Consider the following 11,720-nt stretch of genomic DNA (forward strand, 5'->3'; position numbering starts at 1 on the left):
GTTAGCATGTATGTATTCATTACATGTATGTATTGTTACTTGTATGTATTATTTCACATGTATGTATGTTACATGTATTGTATTATTAGCATTTATGTATTATTTACATGTATGTATTATTACATGTATTGTATGTTACAATGTATGTATTATTACAGTATGTATTCGTCACATGTTATGTATCGTTAGGCATGTAATGTATTATTACGATGTATTAATTGTACATATGTATGCATTATTACATGTATGTATTGTTACATGAATGTATTATTCAATTATGTATTGTTACATGTATGTATTATTACATTATGATTATTAAATGTATGTATCTGTTACATGCTAATGTATTATTACATGTATGTATTGTTACATGTATGTATTGTACATGTATGTATTGTTACATGATATGTATTATTACATGTATGTATTATTACATGTATGTATTGTTACATTTATGTATTGTTACATTATGTATTATTAACATTTATGTATTTATTACATGTATGTATTGTTACATGTATGTATTATTACATGTATGTATTGTTACATGTATGTAGAAGCTGGAGCTTAACTGTGGGTATAGCAAGGACAGTAAATGTCCACTGCACGTCAGGATAGGTCAGATATGTTACTTGTACGTAAGGAGAGCTACAGCTTTCACGTACGTGTGTACGTAGGAGTAATGAATTATCAGGAATTAGTGGAAATTATACGGGGAAGTAGAATTTTACCTGTCTGTAGTAGGAGTCGAGTGTTGCGTATACCTTTTATCGTAAATGTGTTTATCGATTTATCCTTAATGGAGTAAAATTTGCAAGGCGGCCACTAATAGCGATTTAGCTTTGATTAAATTATCATTTAGTAAGACCTATTGTTAGGCAATGTAGACATTTTTAACATTTATTTTAGGCATTATTATTTTTTTGCAAAACTCTCGCCACGGTAAAATATGAGCCCATGCACGCGCGCATGCGCACAAAAGTCGAAACATACACATGAGAACGCGCGCACTGTGCGCGCGTACATACAGGCGACCACACACGTAATCAAACACACGCGCACGCACGCACGCACGCACACACGTATGCCGCCTCCGTTAGATCTGCACAGCACCTATTCATTAGCTGCCCTGGTCTCCGTGTAAGATTTACAACTCTCGACGGCTTTCCCCCGTCGTTACGTCACGCGCACAAACGCCTATAAACACAAACAATACCCGCGTCGCACACATTACATATTCAAGACATGCGGTAGACAACGGTAGACAATGAGTGAGCCTTACACAACGCCACGCGCTATTCAGTACATTCACCTTGTGGGTCTCCCCCAGAGATAGCGTGCGTGCGGTGCATGCGTGCGTGCGCGCGCGTGTGTGTGTGTGTGGTGTGTGTGTGTGTGTGTGTGTGGCGCGCGGTGCGTGTCTGTATGTGTACGGGTAGCGTGGCGTGCGGGGTCAGCACCGCACACAACACACAAACACACACACACACTACACACACAACACACCACACATACACCACAGCAACATAGCACACACACAACACACACACACACCCATACGTACAGCACACAACACCGTACCACACACACCACACACACACACACACACACCGCACACACACACACACACACACACAACGCACTACACACAGTCACACACACCACACACACACAACACACACACACACACACACACCCACACACACAACCACACAACAACACACACACGTACACACACACACACACACAACACCACACACACACACACACACACACACACACACACACACGACACACACACACACTCACACACAGATAGCGACGAAGGAGTGTGCGCGCGAGCAGAATTTACGCGGCGACAATATCGCTTAATTGGAAGTAGAATGGTCATCGTGTCAACGCCGGGGCCTCCGTGCGCGCCACGGAACCAACGCTCACCGGGACGTGCCAGCAGCAGTGACACGTACGCGCAGCCTTGCGCGTCGCGCCCATTAACGACACCTTTAATTACAGGTGCATCGTTATCCGTCACGCAGCGTATGGGGGGGAGTGGGTGGGGCGCGGGTGGGGTGGCGTGGACACGGACGTATGAGAGGTTCAATTCGTCTATCACCACGCTTCGACCGCGTCCCGCACCATCGCGGCTAGCGCCCACACACGCAAGTACGCAGCAGCACGCTACGTGATGACTTACGTACGTAAGCACGCAGGCAACGCTATGTACTTACGCCCACGCGTATTTCCGACACGGATTCACAATATCAACACGCGATGTTACAAACACACACACACACACACTACACACACACGCACCACACAACACGCACCAACGCACAGCACGCACGCACGCACCGTCGACACACGCACACCCACAGACGCAGCCGCACGAGGCAACACACACACACCACGACACGCACACCGCAAACACACACAGCACGCCAACACGCACACACACACACACACCCAAGCACGACACACATACACACACACGCACGCACGCACGCACGCACGCACGCACATCACACACACCCACGCACACACCACACGCTGTCACCGTGCATTGTGGTTTACCATGATTGCAGTTAATCCTCTTACTCGTGGTCTCCCTGTCGTCTGAATTGCCAGCAGTTAAGGCGCCATAACGAACCATTCTTACTCTTCTGCTGTCCGTAATATAAGCGCCGCCCCCTGTCGTCAGTAAACGCAAGAGGTTATAAATGTGGCCTGGCGGCCTGGCTGCCTGATGATGGGTCGTGGTCCGTGCCTTATGGTTCGCGTGGCAAATATTCGCTGTTAAGCAGTCCGCGGGGGATGATGATTTGCTGAATTCGAGTGCGAAAATTTTGAGCGAGTTTCTTTTTTCGTATGCGGCTGTATTATTGCGTGCGCGATTTTGACTGCGCGTGTGCGTCGTGTGTGTGCTGTGTGTGTGTGTGTGTGCGTGCGTGCGTGCGTTGCACCCGTGCGTGCGTGCGTGGGTGTGTGTGTGTGTATGTATGTATGTGTGTGTGGTAGTTTGCGTGCGCGTGCGTGCGATGCGTGCGTGCGTGCGTGGCGTGTGTATGTGTGTGCGATGTGTGTTCTGTGTGTGTGCATGTGAATGGTTGTCGTTGTGTGGTGTGTGTGTGTGTGTTGTATGTGTGTCGTGTGTTGTGCGTGGTACGCTGATATGCATATAATTACCGTGCGTGTCGTGTCGTATAGCGTGGTTTCGTGCGTGCGTGCACAGCGTAGCTACAGCGTCGCGGTTAAGTCACGGGGCACCGTGCACCGCACACACGCACACACACGCACGAACGCACGCAACGCACGTACGCACGCGCGCACGCCACGGACGCACGTCACGCGCCCCTCACACACATCCACTCGGGGCCGACAGTCGACATCGCCAAGAATGAGTGAATGAAACTGGTCTTTCCCGTCCCCCCTCCCTCTCTCTCTCTCTGCTCTCTCTCTCGTCTCTTATCTCTCCTTCTCTCTCTTTCTCTCTCTCTTTCTCTCTCTCTCTCTCTCTCTCTCTCTTCTATCTCTCCTTCCTCTGCTCTTTCTCTCTCTTTCTCTCTTCTCTTTCTCTCTCTCTCTCTCTCTCTCGTCCTCTCGCTCTCTCTCCGCGCTCGGCGCTCTCCTCTCTCCCTATCTCACCCTCTCCTCGGTCTCTCTCCACATCTTTCCCCTGCCATCTCCGCCTCCTCTCTCCTCCCCCTCCTTCTCTCCACATCCCACCCCTCGGCCCCCCTCTCTTCGCCCCATCCCTCCCGCTCTTACCCCTTCCCCTCCCTCACTTCTCCACTCTTGCCCGCTCCCTCTCTCCCAGCTCATCATCTTGACTGGCGCCTCGGACATGCCTAATCGAGTAGGCGAGCCACGCGCGCTCTTCCTTTCCCTCTCTGCCCTCTCTTTCCCTCCGCGCCTCTCCTCCTGCCCTCTTCCCCCAGCTCACATCAACCTTGACTTGTGCCTCGGACATGTCGCTAAGGCGAGTAGGCGAGCGCGCGCGCGCTCCGCACGCAGGGCTGAGATACTTCCGTCTGCTCGAAGGTCTTCTCAACGCGATAGATCTGATTGTCGCGGAGAAGGTCGCGACGCGTGTGCTGCTTCTTTCCGTCTTGTCGCAGTCGTGGACGTTGTTCGTCGAGTCTGCGGGCGGGAGAAGCGAGGGAGAGATGAGTCAGTGTAGAGCGGGAGGAGGGTAGGGGGAGGGGAGAGAGGGGAGAGGGAAGGGAGAGGAAGAGGGAGAGAGAGGTTAAGAGAGAGGGTGAGAGAGGGGAACAGAGCGGAAAGAGCGGGAGAGCGAGGGGAGAGAGAGGCAGGGGAGAGACGGGGAGAGAGAGCGAGAAAAGGGAGAGGATGTGAGAGAGAGAGAGCGAGAAGGAGAGAGGGGAGAAGTGGAGAGAGAGAGATGAGAGCGATCGTGAGCAGTGGTATTTGAGACAGAGAACCCCGGCCGAAGAGAGAGAACGAAGAGTGAGACAGAGACGGGGAGAAAGAGAGAGCAAGCGAAGTCAGAAGGAATGTATACAGAATAGAGAGGAAGGCCGCGGGAAGCGAGGAGAGAGAGAGACGAGAAGAGATCCTGGTTTAGTCGAGTGTATGATTACGGTTCGTTAAGGTGTGTGTTGTGTGTGTGTGTGCTGTGTGTGTGTGCGTGGCGTGCGTGCGTGCGTTCGTGCCTTCGTGCGTGGCGTGGCGTAGCGTGCGTTCGCGTGCGTGCGTGCGTGCGTGTGCGTGTGTGGGTGTAGTGTGTTGTGTGTGTGTGGTTCGTGTTGTGTGTGTGTGTGTGTGGCTGTTGTGTGTGTGTGTGTTGTTGTGTGCGTTGCTGCGTGCAGTGTGGCGGGTGTGTGTGTGTGTGTGTGTGTGTGTGTGTGTTGGGGGGGGGGCGGTTAGTGATCATTAATATAGGCATTTATTGTTCCGTAGCATGCTTAGCATGACTTGTTAAGTGCTATCGCTTAGGGCGCGCGGATCATGGATAATATCCAGAACTGCCTCAGCGAATAGCGCCCTGAATTATAAATTATGAAAAGCAGGCGGGAGAAAGAGAGAGCCGAGAGATAATACTATATATATACGAGAGAATAAGACATAGAGGGAATAAGACCTGAATTTATAACATATCTTCCTAGGCATAATAATTAATTACTTTGCCGGCAAAATGTCAATGGCCTGTGCAAGATATTTATTAAAATTCTACGCGTGTTTTATAAGTGCAGGGATGCATTATAGGCAGAAAAAAATTATAACCTTTTTAATAGACTTTTATGCTAACTTGTATTTTTTTAAGTCACACGTGGCCTATTATATCTTTCGTTGCATTGCACTCGCTCATATACTTAACGTTTAATAATGGAATTCAGATAGATTTAGCATTATTAGTTCATTTAGATTAGTAGAATATTTAAATAGTAGAAAAAGTTTTGAGTGAAATTTAACCAATGTAATCGTATGACGAACGAGTTTACGTTGATAAACCTTCTACCTTAATATATATACCATAGGTTCATATTCATCAGGTTTCACCAGTGAATATTTGCAGGAGTGTCATAATATATACTCTATAGGTACTCGCTAGTACTCCTAGTTCATATATTAAGGATTATATTTATATAATATATTGCTCTTAATAATACTTAGTGTGTAAATATTATATATAATATTATCAATGAATTATAATTATGACACTCCTAATATTTTTGTATGCGATGTCTTCATTAATATAATATGTTCAATATGGCTCAAGCGGAGCGTTAACGGTAATGCTAATTTGCGCGTAAACATTTTGCCCAACTCATGCCTGGATAATATACGGTAAATGGCTGTGATTGTTCACATGCGAACTATTAATCATTGGAAAACGACGAGTAAAAACTGCAATTCTTCGTATCAGCTTCTCGGGCGCTCAAGCATCGCCATGAACATATTTTCCGTTGTATTTTCACAACGCTGATATTTTAGGAAATGCGTCGTATGCCAGTTAAATATAATTAGCCCCATCTAGTACCGAAATTTAATATTTTGAACAAGGTGGTTTATTTCGTTATCTATATCTGACGTGACTATCTCTTATAAGAAGCGGCAATAGGTTTCTGCGTCAAATTATTTTTGAACAGGGGTTTTATTTCATTATCTATACACTGACGTGAGTATCTTTTATAATAAGAGTAATAATTTGCGGGTGAATGAGTTATATAAACAATATTTATATTGTAAATAGGTTCTATACGTATAGCACAGACGCAGGTGGGTCAATTAACAGCGGAATCGTAACGTTTAACCACTGGCGGAATATTTGAAAAAAATATTACTATATTACTCACACGCGACAATATGTACAATATGTTAAGCTGTTATATATAAATTATAATATAGGATATTGCAACAAAATATTTCTTATTATAATATATATAATATATATAATATATGTATTCTGTACCATTGTGAATTTTGAATTGAGTTTCCTGCACATGACGTTTCACCGCTCCTCCACCCTAATACTACGTAGCAACCATTCACCGATTCGCCTACTATATCGAGTATAAAATCCCTACAAGCCTCGCGCGATGCAATAACCTGTTCAAAAAATTCACAATCGCGAAGCAGAATATATATATATATATATATATTATTATTTATTTATTTATTATTATTTATTTTATTATTTATATGTCGTAACTTCGAATACATACATGTAACAATACATACATGTAATAATACATACATGTAACAATACATACATGTAATAATACATACATGTAACAATACATACATGTAACAATGTATCAGTTACGCCCTTTCATTACAATCCGTGTCTTCCTATACGATTCAACGGCACATAACCTGGTCCCCATCCTACAGGTAAGGTATGTCCAATCCTACAGCTAAGGTATGTCTACTCCGACAGGTAAGGTATGTCCAATCCGACAGGTAAGGTATGTCCAATCCTACAGGTAAGGTATGTCTAATCCTACAGATAATGTAGGTTTCTCCTACAGGTAAGGTATGTCTAATCCTGCAGGTAAGGTATGTTCAATCCTACAGATAATGTAGGTCTAATCCTGCAGGTAAGGTATGTTCAATCCTACAGATAATGTAGGTTCCTCCTACAGGTAAGGTATGTCTAATCCTGCAGGTAATAAAGGTCTAATCCTGCAGGTAACGTAGATCCCTATCCTACAGGTAAGGTATGTCCAATCCTACAGGTAAGGTATGTCCGACCCTACATGTAATGTAGGCCACACCTACAGGTAATGTAGGTTTCTCCTACAGATACGGTATGTCCAATCCCACAGGTAAGGTATGTCCAAGTCCAATCCTACAGGTAATGCAGGCCCCACCTACAGGTAATCTAGGCCCCTCCTACAGGTAATCTAGGCCCCTCCTACGTAAATCACTCCACGTCTACATGCCGCAGTAATAGCGGAGAGGCATCGCTATACGTTCAGCGGACATAAAGCCACACCGCCCCACTACTACGTAAACAAATAATCTCTCCTCGTCGGCAACGAAAAGCCACTTTTTCTCGCATTCTAAACCTCTCTAGATCTCTGCGTATTGCAATAGCAGCTGGATGTGTTTCCCAGGCTCTTACCTAACACCGCAGTGATTTTTATTGTGCCCCTTGTGTCGGCCGCCGATCGGCGTGTGTAGGTGTTAGATTCCGTGTTTGAACAGCGTGCAATTATTCTCCCCGTTACATGATCATCATGATCGTACACACATACATACATACATACATACATACATACATACATACATACATACATACATACATACAAACTCACGTCAGTGTATAGATAATGAAATAAAACACCCCGTTCAAAATAATTGACCAGAAACCTATTGCCCTTCTTATAAGAGATAGTCACGTCAGTATAGATAACGAAATAAACCACCTTGTTCAAAATATTAATTCGGTACTAGATGGGGCTAATATTTAACTGCATACGACCATTCCTAAAATACAGCGTGTGAAAATAACAACGGAAAATATTTCATGCGAGTGACGCCGCGAGAATTGATACAAGAATTGCAGTTTTTACTCTGTCGTTTTCAATTTATATATAGTTCGCTTGTGAACATCACAGCCATTTACCGTATATTATTCAGGCATGAGTTGGACAAAATGTTTACGCGCAAATTACATTACCGTTAAGCTCCGCTTGAGCATATTGAACATTTATTAATGAAGAACATGCATACAAAAATATTAGGAGTGTCATAATATAATTAATGATATATTATATATAATATTTACACACTAATATATTATAGCGCAATATATTATATAATATATCTTAATATATGACTAGGAGTCTAGGAGTACTATAGGAGTATATATTATGACACTCCTGCAAATATCACTGGTGAAACCTGATGGAATATGAACTATGTTGTATTAAGGTAGAAGGTTGATCACGTAACTCGTTCGTTATACGATTACATGGTAAATTTCACTCGAAACTTTTTTCTACTAAATCTAGGATATTTCTACTAATCTAAATAATCTAATAATGCTAAATCTATCAATTTCATTAATTAAACGTTAAGTATATGAGCGAGTGCAATGCAACGAAAATATAATAGCCACGTGTGACTTAAAAAAATACATGTACATAAAAGTCTATTAAAAAGGTTATAATTTTTCTGCTATAGATGCATCCCTCTCTTAAAAAACACCGTAGATTAATAAAATCTTCGACAGGATTGACATTTTGCGGCAAGTAGTTAATTATTATGATAGGAAGATAAATGTTATAATTCAGGTGCTATTCCCTCTATGTCTTATTCTCTCTATATATATATATTCTCTCTCTCTCTCTCTCTCTCCCGCTCTCTCTATAAATGTTATAATTCAGGCGCTATTCGCTGAGCAGTCTGGATATATAGTCCAGTCCCCGCCTTAACCGATAGCACTAAACAAGTCATGCTAAGCATGTACGGCAACATAAATCCTATTATAGAGCACTAACCCCCCCCCCAACACACACACACATACACACACACACACACACCCACGCCACGCCACGCATACACACACACACATCACAACACACACACTACACAACACACACACACACACACACAACAACACACACACACACACACCACCACCACGCTACGCCGCACGACGCACGCGCACGCACGCACGCACGCACAGCACGCACGCAACGCACGCACGACACCACGCAACACACACACACACACACACACACACACACACCTTAACGAACCGTAATCATCACTCGACTAAACAGGATCTCTCTCGTCTCTCTCTCTCGTCGCTCCCCGCGCCTTCCTCTCAATCTGTATTACATTCTCTGACATTCGCTGCTCTCTCTTTCTCTCCCTCTGCTGTCTCACTCTCGTTCTCTCTCTCGCCTTCTCTCTCTCAATATCACACTCTCACGATCGCTCTCTCTCTCTCTCCCTTCTCCCCCCTCTCTCTCTCTCTCTCTCTCTCAATCCCTTTCCTTTCCCCTCTCTCTCCCCGTCTCTCCCTCCCTCTTCTCCCCTCGCTCGTCCCTCTCTCCCTCTTTCCCCTCTCTCCCTCTCTTCCTCTCTCTCCCTCTCCCTCTTCCTTCCCTCTCCCCCTTCTCCCCTCCCCTCCCTCCCCCCTACACACGAACTCAATCCTCCTCGCTTCTCCCGCCCGCAGACTCGACGAACAACGTCACGATCGACAAGGACGGAAAGAAGAAGCACACGCGCCCGACCTTCTCCGGGCATCAGATCTTCGCGCTGGAGAAGACTTTCGAACAGACGAAGTATCTAGCTGGTCCGGAGCGCGCGCGGCTCGCCTACTCGCTAGGCATGTCCGAGGCACAAGTCAAGGTGAGTGAGCTGGGGGAGAGGGAGGAGGAGAGGGGGAGGGAAAGAGAAGGAGAGAGGGAAAGAGAGAGCGCGCGTGGCTCGCCTACTCGCTAGGCATGTCCGAGGCACAAGTCAAGGTGAGTGAGCTGGGAGAGAGGGAGGGGCAGAGTGGAGAAGGGGAGTGAGGGGAGAGGGGTAGAGAGGGGAGGGATGGGGAGAGAGGGGGCGAGGGGTGGGATGGTGGAGAAGGAGGGGGAGAGAGGAGGGGGAGAGAGAGGAAAGGGGGAGAGTAGGGAGAGAGAGAGAGAGCGCGCCGCGCGAGAGAGGAGCCGACGAGAGAGAGAGAGAGAGAGAGAAGAGATGAAAGAGAAGAGCGAGAAGAGAGAGAAAGAGAGATGAGCCGAGAGAAGAGGAGGAAGAGAGAGTAGAGAGATAAGAGAGAGAGAAAAGAAGAGAAGGAGAGCTAGAGAGAGAGAAGAGGAGGAGAGAGAGAGAGAGAGGGGGGAGGAAGACGCAGTTTTCCTTCATCATTGCTGCGATGTCGACTGTCGGCGCGGTGATGTTGTGTTGAGGGGCGCTGCGGTTGGTCCGTCGTTGCGCGCGTTGCGTAAGTGCGTGCGTGCTTTCGTGGTTGTGGTGTGTGTGCGTGGCCACGTGCCCGGTGCTTACGCGACGCTGTAAGCTACGCTGTGCACGCACAGCACGAACCAGTATACACGGCGCAACGTATTATATGCATATCACGTACCACGCACACAACACACACAATACATACACACCACACACCAACACACACCACAAGCACACACCACACACACACCACACACTACACCTACGCACCAACGCAACGCATCGACGCACGCACGACGCAAACACACACACTATACATACATACACAACACACACACGCGCACGCACGCACGCTACGCACGCACGACACACAACACACCACAACACCACACACACACGCACAGCACAAATCGCCGCAACGCCAATATACAGCTGCATACGAAAAAGAAACTCCTCAAATTTTCGCACTCGAATTCAAATATCATCCCCGGAACTTTAAACAGCGGAATATTTGCACGAACCATACACACGACCAGGACCATCATCAGCAGACCAGGCGGCCGAGCCAAACTTTATTAACCTCTTGGTTTCCGACCGACACGCGTCTATTACGCAGCAAGTAGATAGACGATGGCGTCGTATGCTGGTCGCCCTTAACTCTCGATCAGCGACAGGAGACCACCGAGTTAGAAGGATTTAATTGCAATCATGGTAACGACAATCAACGGTGAAGGCTTGTGCGTGCTGCTGCTGTGTGTTGTGCTCGTGTGGGTGCTGTGCGTTTGCAGTGCGTGGGTGCGTGTAGTGTGTCGTGTGTGGGTGTGTGTGTGTAGGTGTGTGTGTGTGATTGTGTGTGTGTGTGTGTGCGTTGCGTGCGTGCGTGTGTGTGTGTATGTGTGCGTGTGTGTGTGCTGCGCAGCGTGCGTGCCGTGCGTGCGTGCGTGTGTGGTGCGTGCGTGTGTGTGTGTGTGTGTGTGTGTGTGTTTTGTATCGCGTGTTGATATTTGTGAATGCCGTGTGAAATACAGCGTGGCGTAAGTACATACTTGCTGCGTGCTTACGTACGTGCATACGTACTTTTGCTACGTACGTGCGTGCGTACGTGCGTGTGTGCGCGCGCGCGTGCGTGACAGCGGGTCGAGCGTGGTGATAGACGAATGAACCTCTATCGTCCGTCCACCCCCCACTCCACCCCACCCCCACCGTCACCCCACCCCCTACCTGCGTGACGGATAACCGATCACCTGTAATTAAGGTGTCGTTAAGGGCGCGCGCAAGGTGCCTGCGTGTCACCTGCTGCTGGCACGCAGGGCCCCGGCCTGACACGATGACCATTCTGCCAT

The 11,720-nt window shown here is 46.8% G+C and overlaps 1 pseudogene; it reads left to right on the top strand.

Annotated features, from left to right (window-relative positions):
- LOC106819324 overlaps positions 1-9,828 on the top strand; it is a 13,446-nt pseudogene extending 3,618 nt beyond the window's left edge.
- The last annotated feature ends 1,892 nt before the right edge of the window (positions 9,829-11,720 follow it).

The sequence above is a fragment of the Priapulus caudatus genome, unplaced genomic scaffold, assembly GCF_000485595.1.
Source record: "Priapulus caudatus unplaced genomic scaffold, Priapulus_caudatus-5.0.1 Scaffold3178, whole genome shotgun sequence".
NCBI lineage: Eukaryota > Metazoa > Priapulida > Priapulimorpha > Priapulimorphida > Priapulidae > Priapulus > Priapulus caudatus.